The sequence below is a fragment of the Chrysochloris asiatica genome, unplaced genomic scaffold (genome assembly GCF_000296735.1).
Source record: "Chrysochloris asiatica unplaced genomic scaffold, ChrAsi1.0 scaffold00318, whole genome shotgun sequence".
Taxonomy (NCBI): Eukaryota; Metazoa; Chordata; class Mammalia; order Afrosoricida; family Chrysochloridae; genus Chrysochloris; species Chrysochloris asiatica.
Genome location: NW_006408836.1, coordinates 986,181 through 987,365, shown reverse-complemented (window position 1 = coordinate 987,365; position 1,185 = coordinate 986,181).

The window sequence follows — 1,185 nt, the reverse complement described above, 5'->3', positions numbered from 1 at the left end:
TAAATAGAAGCTAAGGGATTTTGCCAAAGCCAACCCTGCTATGAAAAACATCCTAAAGGAAGTTCTGTGGACTGAGAACCAACAAGAACAGACAACTACAGAATGATGTACATGGCAGCATCACCCTGAACTCAATCAACAAATGGAAGAGTCAAGAACAGAATAAAATTATAAGTACAGAGGATCTGGAAGTTCAGTCTATGATCCACACAATTACAATGTGAAAGAAGGTAAACACAGAAGAACAGAGATACAGGTGGTGGTAAGGTCACATAGATTACAGGATAAAATAGACTGTCTTAAATGGAGGATAAGGAAGGGAATATAAGGTAATTACAATGGGGTTGGGGTTGGGGAGGGCAATACAAGAAGAGGGGAGGAGGCAGAAGAACAAGATAGATAGGGGAATACTGAGACAGGTTTTCATGGCCTAGTGGGACAGAGGTAAATAGTGAAGCATACTCAACCTTGAAACAGGGCTCTGGTATACAGGAATCTAGGTATAGCTTAAAGAGGGTAAATAATACTAAAATGCTTGATTGTTGTATGAATATTAGTTTCACTTGCCTTCTATTGTAAAATAATAAAATAGACACTTGAGTGAGATAGAAAGGAATGCTGGGAGACATGATTAGAGAAAACTTGTAAGCCCGTCTTCAGCCTATAACTTATTGGAATACCTAAAAGGGGTTCTAGAACTTGCCCAGTGAAATAGGCCTCGTGCAAAGCCTTTGTAGCATACAGGACCTTAGGTGGAAGGAATCCTGAGTCCCATCCAGAACCTTATGAGGTGGAGCATTCCCACTAGAAAGGACAAGCAGACCAGCCTGGAACAGCTACTGTGACAAAGATACATCTTCAAAGAAAGGTCATCAGGAAAAAACAAAAACAAAAACATCAGCATTACTGGCTACTACAAGAATAAGCAAGCTGTTCGCCAGGAAGACATCAAGGCTAGCAATTAAGTGCCTTCAGGACAAACTCCCCTCTAAGACTGAAACTCAAAGGGAGCACACAAACAAATATGTAAGCTTGCTGGCGACCACATTGGTCTACTGGTGAGTGGAAGAGGGGAAAGGCAGAAATGAAGAATTGGGCTGAGTTCAACCCCAGTCCATTGAATCCCATTGACCTGGAGATGAGAGAGAGAAGAGGAAGGGCTGGTTGGTCCAAAATGTGGTGAGA